This window comes from Canis lupus, chromosome 8 (genome assembly GCF_048164855.1).
Source record: "Canis lupus baileyi chromosome 8, mCanLup2.hap1, whole genome shotgun sequence".
Taxonomy (NCBI): Eukaryota; Metazoa; Chordata; class Mammalia; order Carnivora; family Canidae; genus Canis; species Canis lupus.
The window spans coordinates 63,998,256-64,017,985 of record NC_132845.1 but is presented as its reverse complement, the minus strand read 5'-3'; the positions used below and the strand labels follow the sequence as shown (position 1 = coordinate 64,017,985).

At 40.2% G+C, this 19,730-nt stretch overlaps 1 protein-coding gene and 1 pseudogene across 14 annotated transcripts in view; both read right to left on the bottom strand.

Annotated features, from left to right (window-relative positions):
- Positions 1–19,730, bottom strand: part of SDK1 (sidekick cell adhesion molecule 1) — an 895,654-nt gene that overhangs the window by 493,158 nt on the left and 382,766 nt on the right. The gene's annotated exons all lie outside the window — the stretch shown is intronic.
- LOC140638826 (dnaJ homolog subfamily A member 1 pseudogene) overlaps positions 1–19,730 on the bottom strand; it is a 51,397-nt pseudogene that overhangs the window by 26,420 nt on the left and 5,247 nt on the right.

Sequence of the window (19,730 nt, the reverse complement as noted above, 5' to 3'; positions counted from 1 at the left end):
CATGGCACTCCAAAAAAAATTATAATAGTAACATCAAAGATCACTGATCATAGGTCATCATAACAAATATAATAATAATGAAAAAGTATAAAATGTTGTGAGAATTACTAAATGCTATTAGAAAAATGGCACCAACAAACTTGCTCAATGCAAGACTGCCATAAACCTTCAATTGTAAAAACCCCAATATCTACAAAGTGCAATAAAGCAAAGCACACCAAAACAAGGTATGACTGTACTGATAGACACAATACAGATGAATGGAAAATGTACTGATAAGTGAGAGAATCCAGATTCAACAGACTATATGCTATAAGATTCTGTTTTTAAGATGTTCAGAAAAACTCAAAAGTATATGAGGATTAGTGATTGCCAAGAGCTGGTGAGGGAAGAGTTCAAAGCACAAGAGAATTTTTGGTGTGAGGGAAGTATTTTATACCTTTACTGGGGTGGTGGACTAAGAACTTCATGTGTTTGTCAAGATTCACTGAACTGTACCCTAAAGAGGGTGAATTTTATACCTTAATTTTTAAAATTAAGGAAAAGCATGTTATTTCTGGGTAGAAAAGACTCAGGTAGGAAGAGATTGGGAGAAAGATGTGCCTTCTGTCCCTTGTCCATAACATGAAGACACAGATCTCCTGGAACTGGAGCACAGCCACATTCAAGAGGATGGGCATAGGGACACAATGTGCTGAGCCATATGGGACGAAGGCAGCATTTTGTTTCTCTCTCTCTCTGGGCCTCACACCTCTCATTTCCCTTTTCCTGGTAGTACCTTGTCCCATATTGATGTAGGAATGAGTTAGGGGCAGATGGAGCTAGGCAGGGAAAGATAAGGGAAAGGCCCAGAGTCAGGCTCCTGCCCAACCCAAGAAAACAGAGATAAGACAGTAAAAACAGAGAAAAATAATAAACCTGGCTCCCTAGCTCCAAAATGTTAGGGAGTATCTCCCTTTAATGGCCACAAAGAAATCACAGAAATTCACCAGACCACAAAGATATCATTAAGGTGTTATCTCAATAGTCCCTGCTCAAACCAATACTGCACAAGAGTCTCAAGGCTGTGGGCTCCCTGGCTAGGTTCTCAATAAAAGACTGCCACTAAAAGCCCTCAGTGGTAACCCTATCGGGACCCCTCTGACTTGTGAGAGCTTTCTCTGTATCTCTGCTTAATAAACTTCTATCACTTTGCTCACTTTCTGTTGTCTACAAGATTCATTCTTCAACTCTGTAAGACAAGAACCAAGCTCTCCTATATCAATATCACCCTTTGCAGAACTGCTTCCTGTATGTATTGTGGCTCCTCTATAACCCCATAACTCCAAATGATATGTGGCTTTGGTTTTTCCAAGAAACAATTCTATGGGCTTCATGGTGTCAGGATTTCTTAGCACAGCTTTCTTTAAATATTATGATTCGTCAATGACCAGACAATGATTAATTGCTACTTCAGAGGAAGGAGTCAGGTGGTTCAAACATGGCCCACCAGGTTCTGCCCTTCAGTAGGAAATGGGATTATAAGGCATTTCCTGGAGAAGTAGGAATGAACTGGCAAGATTCATTACATGTCATCAAATAGGATTCTTTAGAAGTTATAGATTTAATGGACCCAGAGACAGGGTAACTGAGACAAAGAAATGACCTAATTAACCAAAGGTAAAGAAGTGAGAAAAAAGATGTGTTTCAAAAATATCAAGTGGCCTGTTCTGCCTAAAGCACAATATTTTTTGTAGTAGGACTTAAAAGAGATAAGCTGGGATATCCACGTGTCCCTGGGTGGAGAGAGGGAGCCAGAGGGTCCGGGGCAGGAGCTGAAAAACTATGAGACATAATATCTCAGAAGAAAAGGCTACTTTCAGAACTAAGGTGGTAGAAGTTGATTCAGTTATACTCTGTTCTTCCTGATGGAAGAGTATAATTAGTGAGGGTCAGGGAGTAGGCCGGGTCATCATGCAGCCTGAAAAAAGAGTGGTTCAAAGAACAAAGATTTGGCTGTGCTTCTCTGGCCAAATCCAAGAGAGAAAAAGAGATTGATTTGGATGCATACAAAAAACCCAGGTAGACTGCTGAAAAGATAGAACAAAGTGTCTAGCCTCACTGTGGTTCAGAATAAATATTTGTTAAAATGTCCTAGCTCCTTTTGTCTGCACAGAAAGCAATTTTGTAATACCAACTTGGCTTCCTAGATACTGTGATACTGAGAGAGTGGCCTGGAGAACAGATATGAATATAATGGTTGTTGGAATGTGCTATTCTTCATTGTAAATGGGTGTTTGGCTCTTACATTACTCTCCTTCCTCTGAGTAGGATCAATTCCAAGAATTCAGACAAAAAGTTAAAAAAAAAACAAAACTCCAACACTTTGGGATGTGCAGAGCTGAGGACTGATTCTGGACGTGGTGATAATCGCTCTAAGAGCCAGCTAATCTTCCCTGATGAGATGTTATCTCTTCTTGGTGAAGCTACAAATAAGAACAGACTTTTGAGTAGTTCTAAATACCAGAAAAATAGAAAAAAAATTTAATCATGAATGAATAAGTAACACTGTGGGAATATTTTAATTCACTATACAATTACCAGAGTAATATTTAGGAAAATCTACCTACGGAAGTAAAATGGACCATGAACTGGAAGAGGAAGGTAATAAAGTAATAGCCAGTCAAAAAAGAATAAGAATGTAAAATGATGGTGGGTGTGGAACAAAAGGAACAGAAAAGAAAGAAAAGAACAGATAGGGTTTTCCTTCATGACAAAAATCAACATTATATAAATTATGGACTCAACTGTGAAAAGTGAAATCCTAAGGCTTTCAGAAAACAATTTAAGAGAAAATCATCATGCCACAGGACAGGGAAAGATATCTTAAATAGAACTAAAAAGGGAAGCCCAGGTGGCTCAGCGGTTTAGCGCCGCCTTCAGCCCAGGGCCTGATCCTGGAGACCCGGGATCGAGTCCCATGTCAGGCTCCCTGCATGGAGCCTGCTTCTCCCTCTGCCCGTGTCTCTGCCTCTCTCTCTGTGTCTCTCATGAATGAATGAATGAATGAATGAATGAATAAATAAATAAATAAATAAATAAAATCTTAAAAAAAAAAACTAAAAAGGCATTAACCATAAAGGACAAGACTGATGAATACAACTATAGTGAAAGTAAGTTCTTCTCATCAACAGACACTCAAAGAGGAGCGAAAAGGCAAGCCACAGAGATATGGACTTGTGCCCAATGTCTATAAAGAACTCTTACAAATCAATGAGAAAGAGATAGGTAACCTAATGCAGAGAATGAGCAAAAAATCTGAAGATTTAACAAGCACTTCACAAAAGAGGAAATACAACTCACAAATGAACATATAAAAACATACTTAACCTCATTAAATAATCAGGAAAACGACAATTGAAAACCATTGTGAAGTGTGACTGTACACCCATTGGATTGGCAAATATTTAAAAATTTGACAATTCCACATGCTAAGAGTTGGAGCTTTTAACTCCTGTGATGATGGCGGGAATGTAAATTGGTTCAATCACTTTGAAAACTGTTTATAACACCCAGTGCAGGTGAAGATAGGAATCCCCAATGACCCAGTCATTCCCATGCATTCCCATGCATCAGGAAGCATGTGCCAGGGTATTTACAGCAGGGACATTCATTATAGCCATAAATACAAACAATATTAACAATCATTCACAATAGAAAGATAAATTATGACATTTATACAATGGAAAGTGATACACCAGTGAACATAAAAAAAACACCTTACAAATGACAACATGGACAAATCTCAGACACACAATGTTGAATTTAAGAAGCAAGATTTGAAAGAATACATTTTATTTGATGCCAATTGTTTTAAAAGAGGTATAAGTAGTAAACTTCTAAAGAGCAACAAGAAAGTAGGCCCATAAAAGTCAAGTCTTCTGGAGAAGATAGGTCATGTTTAGTGTTAAAATGAGAGGTGGTCACATAGGTGTTTGCATAATCATGTCTTGTTCTCTACACTTATGTTTTCTGCATTTTTCTGCATCCATGTGTATTTCATAACTAAAGTACCCTTTCCTCCCCCTGTCCTACCCAGTAGGAGAATCTGAAGGAATGACAGTTAATGTAATGCAGGGGAAAAATTGAAGCAGGAATTGTCAAGCACAGAACCTATGTGACTGGGAAGCCATTGGTGCCGTTAGTTGAACCAGGGACATTAGCAGTATAGCTGGGTTGCAGAAGATAGATAACAAATTAATGAGTTTAAGGTAACAGTGTTTTGATACTTGTAGAAATACAGAGAGGTTGAAGAAGAAACAAAGGCAGATATGAGAGTTACAGTAGTAAACATGTTTAATTTTTTTCTTAATACTACCACATTGTATTAATTCCACAGAAATGCTTTTCTAAAATAAAGTAGTTTATATAAAATAAAGCAGAGAGGTGACACTTTACATGTGTTGGTTGTTAAAATCTGAATGCAATGTGCCTCTACATCTTAACTGAAAAAAGCGAGGAAGAGTGTAATGAATTATGGCTTGTTGGAACATTAAACCTGCAAGTTCTTTCACTTATGTGAAACTCCCAAAGTTACTGCAGGGCATGTTCCTGTAACACTATCAGTGGTAACCAGAACTACCAGTCCTCATGAGTCAGCTACTTATGGTTTTCCATTTAGCCCCAATTTTTCAAAAATAGCTTTAAAAAAAATCATTCTAGGCCAAAATGTTGTTCTACAAACTACTCATAAAAAAAAAATAAATGCATTATCATTTTAATAATGGAATAAAGAGAAGCTAGAGTCCCAAAGATGCATTTTTGATAATAATGTAGTTATAATAAAATTACATTTGAACAACTATATAACCTTCATGGATATATATTTCTCAAATGAGAATTTACCTACAGTTAGGTCAGAATAACCTGGCAGGGTACATAGATAGGCATAAGAAATTGCATATGTCATCATTCATTGGGATTTTTATTTCTTTTATCATTTATTTTTCTTCTGGGAGCACTTAATCAAAAAACAAATCCCTACCATACAATTTCCCAGACTATAAGAGCACCCAAACTAACAAAGCACAAGTCCTTAAAGAGAAAAGTAAATTAAAAATGCAGTTCAATCCCAAGCTTAAAAAGAGCATGAAGAGTGTCACATGACTGCACCAGCAAACCTTGCTAGTAACTCAGTGGATACAGATAAGTGGAAGTGTGAGGCATTTATCCCTCATTTCCATTCTGCAAGACCTGAGTTAGAGAAGGTGAAAGTCAGGAAAGTCTCCACTGACATCGTTAACATGTGTTCTCACTCTTTCATTTCTTAATTTCCACAAATGTACTTAACAGACACATATTCTGAAAAGAAAAGGTATATATCAAACAATTCTTTCAAATAAATACCAATAACTCCTATGTATCAGGAACTAATTTAAGGTATGAGGAAACATGGGCAACTAAAGCATGGTCATCAGCTTCAAGAAAGTCAGACAGAGTGCAGACCACTCCATCACATGATTGATAGGCCCAACAATGGAGGGAAGGAAGAACAGGTGACATGGGACTACAAAAATCCTCTGCACCTGGTCTCAGGGATCAGCAAGGCTGAGGAAGCGATATGGAAGATGCAGTCTGATGCCAAACTAAGCCACAGTCGGGGGATGGCATTATACGCAGGGAAGAGCATTTAGAATGGTCTGAGACAAAGAGAGCCTGGAGCAGGTGGGGCAGCATAGAGTGTGGGTATAGCTGTGGCACTAGGGTGAGCAGGCCAGAGGGAAGCAGAAGCCAGAAGACCACAGCTCAGACTTCATCCTGAAGCCATGGGAAACCACTAAGGCTCTTTAAAGCAGGGGGTCATGTGTGACTTGCAGGAAGGTCTGCTCAGCCTCCAGGGTAGAGGCTGGACTGGCGGGGGTGGGGAACAAAGGACAAAGTTGGGGATCTGGAGATCAGTTTAAGAGTTTTTGCAGGAGTCGAAGCAGAAGAACTGATGACCTAACCAAAGGTGGTGGCAGGGGAGGAGGAGAACTTTCTGGCTGACTGGGATTCTGAAGGTGAAGCACCAGAAGACTCCAAGGAACATGGCCTAAAGTGTTCTAGATTTCCCGGCCCCTTTAGTCTGCCTCTATCACTAAAAATCCATCTAAATCTGTTAACAGAGGGAAGAAAACCAAGGCAAACAATAGTCAATATTTCAAATACAAATAAACCGTTCATCCCTTTTCTCTCCAACTCTGAGCAGGGTAGCACTCGAAAGGCATCATCAGTGTCAGACTAAGGGCTGCTTTTTTCAGAGGTCCTGCTCCATATCCCAGAACAGCCTCAAAGCACCACTTCTTGCTGCTGCCTTTGGCTGTAGCATGTGATCTCTCCCAAAGGTAAGTGAGGCAAAGAAGGGAGGGAGGGAAATGAAAAAGATGAACTCACACGGTATCAGGCTCAAGATAAAGCTCATTCCTTCACTCAAGCATTCATTAAACCAATCACTCCTTCTTGCCCACCCGTGTGTGTATGCAGGAGATGCAAAGGTGAACAAAATACATCCCTGCCCTCAAAGAATTCCAACCTAGCTTGACTTAAGGTAGTAGTAGTGGAAACAGGAATAAAACCAGTGGTATTCATTTGTATTAACTGATATATTAATTCATAGAAATTATCCCGTATGTTAAAGAAAGCTTGCAGAATTTGCTTGAGGCTTTCCATAGGTCAGGCTATTAGTCGTTAAGTGTGGTGGAAAAGGGGTTGAGGCATCGTTCCAAGGTAGAGAGGAGACTGGAGGCTCTTTGGGATGCATAGTGGGTCTTCCTGCATGGGGGCATGTGCCAAGAAGGCAAGGGAATTCAGGTCTGAAACCTACTTCACAGATGAAAGGCCTATCCACAAGTTTTTTATAGGTTTGGGGAAAACAATAGAGTGAAAGTCCACTCTTTCATAGAGACTTATATCATCAATTTATTTCTCTACTTTCATGCGAACTCAAGTATTTCTGAGTCAGGCAAAAGAATCCAACGAACTTATAAACGTCTTAATCATTCTGGTGTTAATCTGATCCATATCCTTCCTGAAAATGGTAGACTGTTCTTTAAAGTCATCATTATTTTTCAGGTATGAGGATAGGAAAGTACAATTTGGATTTCTCGGAGGCAGTATTCCTTTGTCTGAGAGCCACAGCAAGATGCAAGTTGTTAGAGCTCATGCAGATTTTATAATTTCTACAACCAGAAAAAAAAAAAAAAAACAACGAAGTTTCCCTAGAAAGAAATATAAGCATACCAAAAGCTGAATCATACCATTTGTTTTCCAAATTTATAAACACAACAGCAAAGGCTTTAAGATGACCACAATAAAGCGCACATATGAGAACAGAGTATACCTATTAGGTTTTCTCATTACACTTTTTCACAGCACAATTGCATTTTAGCTGGAGTTGCCCTGAACTGTGGGAGCAATTAATAGCCTGGCATTTCTCATTATAACAAGTTCTGTGACTAAGAGTATCCCAGTGACACAGCTTGGTGGAACCCCTCTGACTTGCCTCATATTTTACATCTCCTTCAAGGCTTGTGTGTTTTTGTCAAGCATTCCACCAAGAAGGAAGAAAAATGTCTCCCTGTGAACATGAGGGAAACGTTCACTGAGCTCATTTCAACAGGTGTGTTTCAACAAGTGTGAGTGTTGTTCAGATGGAAAATTCTCTAGAAAGGTTGTAAAAGGCGTGACCTAGTCACCGGCTACTCTGGGAGACCAAGATGAGATACCGAAGTCATTGAAAATCTTATAGCTGATTTTTCTCAAATCTACAACACCTAGCATACTATGGAAGCATATCAAGTTTTCTAGAGTGACAATGATATATTAGTCAGCAAAATAAATACTTTGAAAATAAATTAAATTCTGTCCACAAAATATTTCTGCCTTGCTTAGCATTTACAGGATAGTTAGCTAATGGTAGATTTCTTTCTCTACTTTTCATGCTTCCTTACAGATGCAGAGCCTTCGACACTAGTAGGTAAAATGTGTAACTGGCTTTAACATGGTAACTTTTATACCCACAGGAGCCATCGACAACAAGCAGTGTGGCCAATCACCTGGTTTGCCAAGGACGTTAGCAAATGTGAGAGCTAAGCTGAGGTGGTCCTGGGAAAGCGAACAGGAATGAGCTGGTCACCTACATGTCACACATGCTCCCTTGCTAGCCACATGGTATAAACAGTATCTGTTTCCTCACCTGATGCAATGTTTTCTTGTACAAATCTCTCAATTCCAGCACGAAGCTCTCAGAGAACAACTTCACAGAAAGTAAACAAACAAAACCATGACAGGGAGACCCAAATCAAGATGTGTCTCAGACATAAATTCAACTTCTCTAAATGGTTTACCTACTTAAGAACTTAAAGAAGAAATAGGATGCATGAAACAAGCTTTGGTTTTTCTAATATCCCTCTAAAATTACCCCACTTGGAAGACAGAAACATGGATGGTTCCTTTCTCTGATCCAGAATGTTTTATTAGTATTATAAATCTTACTCTAAAAGTCAGTATCATAACTTCACTCACTTTATATATGGATAAGAGTCAAAACCTTTTACCACTGTAATAGATTTTAAAATATGGAAAAAGGGCAGCCTGGGTGGCTCAGCAGTTTAGCGCCGCCTTCAGCCCAGGGCGTGATCCTGGAGACACTGGATAGAGTCCCATGTCAGGCTCCCTGCATGGAGCCTGCTTCTCCCTCTGCCCGTGTTTCTGCCTCTCTCTCTCTCTCTCTCTCTCTCTCTCTCTGTCTCTCATGAATAAATAAATGAAATCTTAAAATAAAATTAAAAAAAATAATAAAATAAAATAAAATAAAATAAATAAAATAAATAAAATAAAATAAAATAAAATAAAATAAAATAAAATAAAATAAAATAAAATAAAATAAAAAACATCTGGGGTTCTTGGGTGGCTTGTCGGTGAAGCATCTGCCTTCAGCTCAAGTCATGATTCCAGAGTCCTGAGATTGAGCCTCACATTGGGCTCCCTACTCATGGGGAGCCTGCTTCTCCTGCTGCTCCCTCTGCTTGTACTCTCTCTTTAATATAAGAAATATAATCTTTAGTTTGAGTACATTAACTAATTTAAGACAAAATAATCTATGTATTCTTTCAAAGTCCAAAATGAAATCAAATGTGTATTAGCTGACATTATGTGCATATACAAATACATACATATCTATGCATGTATACATATATGTACATACATGTTTGTGTTTATTTATATATGTACTTGTGTATAGACATGTATGTACACATGGATGTGTGCATGCACATATATACATTTATATACACATGCATGTATAAATGTTTGTATGTAGACATAATGTGTGTATACATGCACTCACATATATGCATCTATATTTACATGTGTATGCCTGTGTGTGTACACATGTATGCAAGTATGTACAGATGTGCATGTGTGTATGTATGCAAATATTACATAATACCCATGACACACATTTCAAGGACACAGAAACCTAAACACCTGTGCTCTCAATAAATGAGCCACTCTCCTGACCTGGAGACCTGTGAATTTCTGACACCCTTGGTAGGGCTTTGGGGACTCAGGAAAGACTGTCTGACTCTTAGTACCTTCTCCATCTTGTTCAACAGAGTATTGAAATAGACAAATAGGGCAGCCCGTGTGGCTCAGCAGTTTAGCACCCCCAGGGCGTGATCCTGGAGTCCAGGGATCGAATCCCACGTCGGGCTCCCTGCATGGAGCCTGCTTCTCCTCTGCCTGTGTCTCTGCCTCTCTCTCTCTCCCTCTGTGTCTCTCATGAATAAATAAATAAAAAGTCTTAAAAAAAAATAGACAAATAGCTTGTTCCTTTTGGGCTTGAAGCACAAAGCACAGAAAGGAATAGGAGGAAATGACTCTACTCCAGATCTCCTACCAGAAACATTCCTCTGCTTCCTATTCCATTACCAAAGAGGATGGGTCCGTCCTCAATGAGCGCTGTGACATATCCTGATCATATCTTTAAAATCTTCACAACTTAATTACAGCTCACTCCATAAGACCTATTTTACTACTGCTTCATTACCTTCATCTTACCCATGGCTATTGAGAATTTGGACTTCTATTCACATAAAGGATTAAGGAAATAACTTTCACGCCTCCAGATAGGATGAAAGTAATCAGAAATACAAAGTGAAATTTTGCTTTGGAGGATTTACTTGACAAGAACTAACACTGAGAGAATGATACAACCATTCCTCTTCCTTTATTTGAAACATTCAAATTCATAAAAATAATAATGATAGTTAATGGGAACTACAAACAGTTATGATAGCCATCTGTGACCCTGGAGCTGGTCCAAGCCTTCTAATTTCACAGGTGATGCCCACCCTCCAAAGAAACAAATATTATTATGATACCAGCATCATAGATAACAGAGAGGTTGAGTAACTTGCCCAAGGTCACACAATTATGAAATGGCAGAATCAGGGCTTGAACACAGGCAGGCTGATTTCAAACTCTCAGCCATCACTCTGTGTTGCTTCTTTGTGAGCTGTATGTATTATCCTCCTTAAAGATACTAAAAAGAGTAGTAAGATCATAGAAAATGCTAAGACCAGGGCATTTTCCAGTAAATATTTACCAATAGTATTTTTCTATTTTAATCATTAGATGCTTTTCAAAAATTCCCTGATTGCCACAATTCCTTATGTCATCAGTAGATCAAATAAATTACTAAATTTTATCTGGGGCATTTACAATGTATTTAAATTCATATGGAGTTTGTTAAGATGAAAGCCAGACATCACACTCACAACCAAGGACCAGAGATAAGCCAGTGGCAGGCTGTCAAGTCCCCCCTCTCTCCAACTTTAATTAATACAGGTACTGTTGCACATTCATTTTCATAGACAGAATTCTTAATTTTTAACTAAATGTAGTTCAAGAATATTAATCCATAGATAGTGGCTTCAAGCTGTATTATGACTTCTTTGTCCACATCAAGTTTGAGAATAAGAAAAGGCTACTAAGATTATTGACAGTAAATTAGTTTTTCAAAGAACTTGGCATGACACAGGTTTCAGATAGAATACTAAGCTCAACAAAGTATAGGTAAGTAAATGGTAATCTGGATCTTCAGAGTAGGCAATAATGGTTTAGCAATGACTTTACTGAATGAAAGGTACATGTGAAAATGACTGTGAACACCCGTACACTTCATGTGGGTAATTTTTCAACACTGGAAACTGCTCACCATAGGTAACTCCCAGAACTGCTTCATGCAGGGAACTACAGACTCTGATTATGCAGGTCAAGTCTGCACACTGCAGTATGACTGAAGGACAACATTTTTCTCTTGGATATAATAATTTACCCTGTCTAATCATGAAGGGACACAGCCAGACTGAAGAGGAAAAGGCTCATGCTCTCAAAGATGAATGAGTTCTAAGGATTCCTCCCCATTTATAACCTTCCAAGGTAAAACAGTGCAATTCCGTCAGTGGTGATAAAAACCAAGCACAAAAACACGAAGAAAAATCATTCTGGGTGAAGTGTGTACTAGTGCTATGATGGTTGTTTGATCCCAAACTTTCTAATCTGTCCACACACATTTTTTCCAGAGGGCCTCCTAATCTGTGTTTATGACAGAGAGGGAAACTGGACTGATTCCCAGCCAGGCAACACAGCTGCATCCACTATGTGCAGGTTTTACCAAGAAAGTGGTGAAAGCTATAGAACAAAGGGCTTACCCCTGGCTGTTCCCTTCTACCTTTCTTTCCTGTGCTTTGCTGATCTCTTCTTCCTCTTCCTTTGTTTCTACTAGACTTCAAGACCACGTGTAGGCTGAAACCAGGTAGAAAGTTCTCTTCTTGGAGATTCTACAACATGACTAATCCTGGCTACCCCTCCCTTTCCAGCTGTCTCTTTCTTCTCGTGGGCATCTTATTCCTTGATCCTTCACTAAAGTTGGAGTTCCTCAGCTGCTTCTCTTCTTTGCTGTCTAATATCTCTCTCCCTCGAAAGGCTCATCCACTCCTGTGGTTTTACATACCAACATGTACACACTACCTGCATATGGATGGCTCCCAATTTCACATCCCCAATCCAGATCTGCACTGGAGCTCTAGACACAAGATGATGTCTCCATCTAGATTTCATAAACATCTCACATTAAACAGGTCCCAAACCCAGCCTTACCCAGTTGTCATTGTTTCAGTACATATATACCCAAGGAATCAAATCAGAAACAAGAAGCTTGACTCCACTATATACCCACTCCATCTGTAAGTCCTATTGTTTCTACTTTTTAGTTATCCTTATTTTAATATTTATTCATACCATTGCAATTGATTTATTTTTTTTATTTTTCAAAGATTTTATTTATTTATTCATGAGAGACACAGAGAGAAAGGCAGAGACATGGAGGGAGAAGCAGGCTTCCCGTAGGGAGCTTGATGCAGGACCCCATCCCACGACCCCAGGATTATGACCTGAGCCGAATGTAGACGTTCAACCACTGAGCCACCCAGGTGTCCCAATTCTGCTTTAACTTATTACTTTAATTTGTCCATTTTCCCCTATTTCCTCTTTCCCATCTTAATTCAGGCTATGTAAGCTCCTCTTGCCAGGATGTTTGCAAGAGCTTCCTAAGTATTGTGGTTCTACTCTTGCCCCCTTACTATCCATTCTTCACAAAGCAGCCAAGTTTTCTGAAAGCCAATCAAATCACATCCTCCATATCTTACTGCTACACTTGGAAAAAAACCCCAACCCCTGGCCATGCACACATGACCAGGACTCACTGACCTCCTCTGGAACTACTTCCCCCTCCCATAGCACTGTGACCATGCCAGCTTCCTTTCAGGTCTTACATATCACTAGGCTCTTTCCCATTTCAGTTTCTTGGCAATGCTGTACCCAAAATGTCCAGCCCCATTTCTTCATATTGTTGGCTTCTTCTCTTTCTTTTTATTTTGTTCTAAATATTATATCCTGGAATAGGCGTTTCTCATCACTCGATTCTCTTTATGTGCTTGTTCACTAGCCCATTTTTTTGGTCTGCTTCCCCTTACTACTGTAAATCCTGTGAGAACAGGGACCTGTGTAACATCATAGGAATACCTGCCAGAGTGCCCAACACAAAGGAAACATCAGACAAATGTTTGTTAAAGAAATGAAGGACATCTTTTCTTTACCCTGGTAGAATTTAGCTCAGGAAAGATACCAAAAAAAGATCCACTAAAATGTTTAATGATGATCAATAAAAGAGGTTAAAAAAAATCAATTGAATAAAGACCACGAAGTATCATAAGACCACATAGTGTATAATTCCTTTTATATGAAATGTCCAGAACAGACAAATGCATAGGGATGGAAAGTAGACTGACCACTGTCAGCGCCTGCGGGGAGGGGAAGAGGAGTAGCTGCTAAGGCATCTGGGGTTCTCTTCTGAGGTGGTGAAAATGCTCTGTTAGAGAGTGGAGATGATCACACAACTCTGAATATACTAAAGACCACTGAATTATACACTTTAAAAGGTGTATTCTTTAAAAAGAATTTATGATAGATGAATTACAGCTCAATAAAGCTATTATTTAAAACAACAAAAAGCCTACACAGGATGAACTCCGAAGAAATAGCTACAATCCCCCCTCACTAGATTGTGAGCCTTTCAGAACCAGGATTGTGTTATTGATCTCTTTATCCCCAGAGCCTCATGCCTGCTGACTAGTGGACAGACCGAGTGGATGAATGACAGCTTTGACATTAGGGACTGTCCTCTGGATGCAAATGTTCAAGCAATTGGATCTTAACTAGGCTTTGGTCAGATCTGATTACAGCAAGGAAGGAGCCCACATGAGAAAATGAGTCCACATCACATAGGATACTTTGTAACTCATCATAGGCTCTTCTGTTACCATATATGATTACCACAAACAAAAATAAAAGTGCTATGAGGTAAGCAGGCCAGTTTATTATCACCTGTATTTTACAGAGAAAAAAAAAGTAGCCTACAGATGCTGCAGGCTTGCCATGGGGCACCAGATGCCACATGCCATCATGGAGCCGAAGCAGGGGTGCCAAATGCCCAGCACAGGACCCCTTTTGCCATATCAAATCCAGTACAGGCAAGCTGAGATCAGCTATCATAAACATTCAAAAATAACCAGAAAGGCGTCATTCAGGTGCTGAACCATCCCTGGCTCTATCACTAACATCATATTTGACCTTAAATCACATAGCCACTTTCTTCCCCTGTGCAGTCATCCACAAAATTGGTGTGATAAGACTTCCTCTGCTTCCTTTACTTGAATGCCATGAAGGTTTAGAGCAGTCTTGCAGAAAGATGAGGAAACGCATGACCCTCCATAGCACCTGCATTGGCTGCACATCACTTAGCCTACCACTAGGAACTTCATCCTAAAGCCAGCCAGCACCTTCCCTGGCTCACTGGAGCCTGGCCAACAAACGGGCAATGTGTTTTCACACTGCACATTCACAGGACTGCTTTTACCCCATGTCATATGTGACAGAGCTGAATCCCTCAATTAAGCTGGGCCTGCCCAGAACTAGAAAATGCTTAAAGAATACAGCTGGTTCTCAGTCAGCCCATGTGCTTTCTAAAGCCTATTCTGTTCTTCAGCCAATCTCCATTTATGTGGGGTCTTCACCTCACAGTTCATGCTCCTCTATTGCCTTTGGAAACGTAATCTCAAGGACTCTGTAGGGTATACCGTACCTGCCCCCATCCCTGGAAATGCTTCCCTTCTCACCTATGGACACAGGCTGCCAACTGTAACCACACTTCTGGCCAAGCTGACCTGGCCCATCACTCATCTGTCTCATTTTTCTGTTTCCCCTGGGCCCCCAACTGCCTCAATTTCTGCATGTCACAGCCTCTTCAAAGTCCTAGCCCTGAAGTGCATACACACCCTAGAAGAGGACACATAGCATGTGACTTTCCCTGAGCTCTAACCACATCCCTTCCTTCCTCTGTTGTGTGAGACAACTTCACTTTGGTAGCCAAGATTTCTGCCTAAGGACTCTAGGGCAAGACCAGATGAGACCTGGCTTGCCATGACACAGAACCCCCAACGTGCCCATATAAACTGAACTGCACTCTGACTCTTGGCTCTCCATGGATAAACAAGATGATATGCATCCTGGAGTATCACCAGAAGCTGCCCTTAGGGACCATGTCCTATGTCTGGATTAGAAATGAAACAGTATTACAAAGTTTTCTTGACTTATTAACTACAACAGTATCCCCTTGGGCAGAGTCCAAAGCATATTTCCTTCCTAGGGAATTTGGTGCTTCAGGAGTAACTTTCATGGATGATGCCAGGGCAATTGGTTACTTGTTAAAGGGTGGCGCAGCAGTTTGGCGCCTGCCTTTGACCCAGGGCGCGATCCTGGAGACCCGGGATCGAATCCCACGTCGGGCTCCCAGTGCATGGAGCCTGCTTCTCTGCCTGTGTCTCTGCCTCTCTCTCTCTCTCTGTGTGTGACTATCATAAGTAAATAAAAATTTAAAAAAATAATAAAATAAAAAAATAATAAAAAAAAAGAAATAGACAAGTGAATGAATAAGTGGCCGGTATTTGGGAGACAGTAAGTAGCAGTGATACTAATAATCCAAAAGAGATGCAGGTAAAAGTCACTTACATTTCACTGTGTAATGAACTATACATTAGATGCACAGGCAGCACTGCTTCCCTAGTTACCCAGCCAATATTAAGACTGGCTGAAATTTCCCAAGGACATTATAACTGGGGAGAGCTGAGGAAGTGAACTTATTGTATTCTGTATACCAAGTACCACTTGTCTGAGGACTAAAGATTCATTATGAAAACTACCTAAAACTCCACAGTTCCAGATGAGCTGATAAATAGTTGACTTTCAATACTAATGCATGTTAATGTGTATGGAGAGTATAATGAGCAGAGGTTGAAATGATAAAAAAAAATAGCACTATATTACATTTACATCTATAATCTTACCCAACATGTTCCTTGTAGGAATTCCAAGAGCTTGATAGGGTAGCTACTACTGTCTCCACTTGAGATGTCCCACTGTATTACCTTTGTTGGTAATACAACAAAGGTAAAGGACTTGCCCGAGGTCACACAGCTCCTAAGTGATGGAGCTCAGACTGGGACCCTAGTCTTCTGAGTCTTAATTTAATGCTCACTGTCCTGCACCATCTCCCCAGAATGAGTAATAAATACTATTTACTTATTCATTCAGGATATACTTATCCATTCATCTAATAAACATTCACTATTTAGGATGACCAACCACTGTGCTAAGTTGCCAAGCCTTCAAAATCAAAGAAACAATCCAATTAAAAAATAGGCCAAGGAGCTGAGTACACATTTTACCAAAGAAGATATTCAAATAGCCAAAAGGTACATGAAAAGGTGCTCAGGGATCCCTGGGTGGCACAGCGGTTTGGCGCCTGCCTTTGGCCCAGGGCGCGATCCTGGAGACCCAGGATCGAATCCCACATCAGGCTCCCGGTGCATGGAGCCTGCTTCTCCCTCTGCCTGTGTCTCTGCCTCTCTCTCTCTCTCTCTCTGTGACTATCATAAATAAATAAAAATTAAAAAAAAAATTTAAAAAGAAAAGGTGCTCAATATCACTGATTATCAGGGAAATGCAAATCAAAATCACAATGAGACCTCACCTCACACCTGTTAGGGTGGGTATTATAAAAAAGACAAGCAGTAACAGGTGTTGGAGAGGAGGTGGAGAAAAGGAACCCTCCTGCACTGCTGGTGGGAATGTAAAGTGGTGTAGCCTTTATAGAAGGCAGTTTGGAGGTTTTCCAAAAAATAAAAAGTAGAACTAGAGTACAATCCAGCAATTCCACTCCAGGGTGTATATTTGAAGAAATGAAATCACTGTCTCAAAGAGATGTCTGCATTCTCTGTTCACTGTAGCAGCATTCACAACAGCCAAGACATGGAAACAGCCTAAAGTGTCCATCAACAGATGAATGAATGAAGATGCAGTATATACTTATACACACACACACTCACACTACATATATGGTGGAATATCATTCAACTTTAATGAAGGAAGAAATCCTGCCATTTGTGACAACATGGATGAACCCAGAATACAGTATGCTACTTGAAATAAATGAGACAGAAAAAGACAAATACAGTATGATCTCACTTATACATAGAAACTAAAAAAATCTGAATTCATAGAAAGAAAACAGATCAGTGGTTGCCAAAGGTGGGGGCAGGGGGAAAAAGGCTGAAGGGGTTCAAAAGGTATAAACTTTCAGTTGGAAGATAAATAAGTTCTGAGTATGTAATGTACATGGTGACTATAGTTAAGAATGCTGTATTATAGGGGCGCCTGGATGGTTCAGTTGGTTGAGCACCTGACTCTTGCTTTTGGCTCAGGTCATTATCTCAGGGTCGTGAGACTGAGCCCTAGTCTGCTTGAGATTCTGTCTCTCCCTCTTCCCCTCAACACCACTCATGCTCTCTTTCTCTCTCAGAAAAGAAAAATCCTGTATTGTCTATTTGAAAGTTGCTAAGAGAGTGGATCTTAGGGGCAACATAAGAAAAAAGTTGTAACTGTGTGGTGATGGATGTTAACTAGATTTATTTTGATCATATATTCACAACGTTGTTCACCTAAAACTAATACAATGTTATATGTTAATTATATCTCACTAAAACTCAGGGAAAAACACAAAGGAAAACTTTCCCTTGCTTCTAGGTTTTATAACTAGTAGCAAACAACCAATAATATGCAAGGGGGACAGACAGATATATTACAGCTACAAAGAAATATTATAGGCATTTAAAGAATACCTCTTGCTCAGATTGTGGTCATTGCAAAATGTAATGTGGATACCGATTTAAGTGCTAAAAAGAGAGCAAAGTATGACGCAGGTAACACATTCTAGGCTTGGCAACTTTAGAATTTATTGTTCATTAAAACTGTATTTTAATTATCCTAGTTTTAATTAAAGTATTATGTAGAGTTGGTGAAATGCAATTATGTGCAACTGACTTGAGATGTATAATAGGCTAATATTTGTAAAGAAATGCATTATTGTCACTAGATCTGCTCATGTAAAATGAAGTGGTATTTTATTTTCAAATGAAAAATTGGTACATAAAATATTAAAGTCTTGTCATTAAACACTACACTGCCAACTCAAATGGAACCAAGTAATTCTAAGTTCCCCACCCCTGCCCTTTGGCTATTCACTTTGCTCAGGAATGGTTCCCTGGCTGGGATATAGCCTTATCCCAAAGCAGTAGGTACAGTAGAAGTTGCCCACACAAGTCAAATAAAACTTACTACACAGAAGATCCTCTAACAACCTTTATCATGTCCATCTGCATCATGTGGTAGTGCCAGCCTCATTGTCAGTGTGGACTACCACCAGCTACACCCCATCACCTGATCAAATGGTGTTTAAAGAGTGACCTTTCATCCAATAGTGTCAAAACTGCCTAACAATCTGAAAGGAAACATGAAATTCTCATAGCCATCTTGGCTCTCCTCCCATTGTGCACAGCGGGGTCTGGTTTGAAGCACTGGATGGTGAAAACTTAGAATTCTGTAGGCCATTCACTGAAGCAAAGTCATGCTTCCCATTTCTGTCTACAGACACTGATTTGCCTGCAATAATATCAGCTCAGACAATGGGACCCTAATAATCCTCCAGGAAATTCCCAGCTGTCTTCAAGTTAATGCTTTGCTAGAGGGAAAAACAACCTTAGCTTGACAACATAAAGGCCTCCGGTAAGCCCAAGAGTCTTCTTTGGCATATCAAAGTCCCTTTGGACACCTCTTTTTTTTCCTTACCTCCCCCAACTCTCGAATATATAATTAGCCATTCCTTATTATAACCCAAGGGCAGCTCTTGGTTAAAAGCCCATGGGGGCTGTCCCCATGCTTTAATAAAATCACTTTTTTGCACCAAAGACATCTCAAGAATTCTTTCTTGGCTTTCAGATCTTGACCCAACACCACCACCAATGCTACTCAAAACTACATCACTAGGACTCCTTCTCCTGCTGCCATCTCAGGTGGTTGAGCACTCTCCTGCTTTGACCTTGGTGACTCACCTTCTCACCTCTGCTGAAACTTTCTCATGTGACATCTCAGTCCCACACTCAGGGTCACCCACTCGGCCTTGGCAAACCCCATGAAAGTTCCATTTCATGGGGAACAGAGCCTTCCCCATGAAAGCTTCTATGTGGGACTGCTCCAGGTGGGTGAGGTTGCTGGTAAGCATGAGAAGAGAGAGCACAGTCAAAGGAGGGTGGGACCCCACTGGCCTCAGCTGTAGCTGCGCTCAACTCACAGAAGGACTTCAGAGAGGTCTGCCTGAAGCTATGTGTCACTGGACAGTCCAGCTGTGGTGACGTGGCAAACATAACTGCTGGCCTGATCTCTCTCCCTCCCATATACCCATTCTCAGATTCCCTAAGGTCAAAGTTCACCCTACAAAAATTTAACTCAGGTCACCATTCTGCATTGTATCACCTACTCTCTCCCTTCCAATGGGAGGAGGCACTTGGCTTCTGGGGCTGGAAGGAGTGGCCAAGGTGAGGAAGAGAGAACCTGGGGGCCTAGTGTAGTCACTTTCACTCGCTTCTCCACTCAATCATTCCTCTACTTCACAGACTCCTATAGTCTGACTCTGCCATATAGGACCATCCCACAGACAATTCGGAGACAACTGAGAGCCATCACTCTCTTGCAAACAC